We start from the raw sequence: 260 nt of genomic DNA on the forward strand, positions 1-260 counted from the left end.
CCATCTGAGCGATCAGTTCTCACAGCTGTCTCTGATTATTGGCAAAGTTGGCTGCGACTTTTGCCGTCATAAAAGTTGAATGTTACAGAAAATGAAAATTCCGAGGTAGTTCCTTTTTTATCAAGGGAAGGGAAGAGCAATATAGCATGATGGATCGTTATCATTTTTGGATTTCTTTGTTAATGAGGAATACGTCCGAGTTTGAGGACGTGTGTTCTAGCGTGTGTTTGGACAAAGCTGAGGGCCTCGTCGCGTTTTTT

General features: G+C 41.9%; 1 protein-coding gene across 1 annotated transcript in view; it reads right to left on the reverse strand.

Annotated features, from left to right (window-relative positions):
* The window catches only part of LOC119589226, a gene marked incomplete at its 5' end in the record, with an annotated part of 73080 nt that overhangs the window by 27756 nt on the left and 45064 nt on the right, over positions 1-260 (reverse strand).

This window comes from Penaeus monodon, chromosome 25 (genome assembly GCF_015228065.2).
Source record: "Penaeus monodon isolate SGIC_2016 chromosome 25, NSTDA_Pmon_1, whole genome shotgun sequence".
In the NCBI taxonomy this organism is placed as follows: domain Eukaryota; kingdom Metazoa; phylum Arthropoda; class Malacostraca; order Decapoda; family Penaeidae; genus Penaeus; species Penaeus monodon.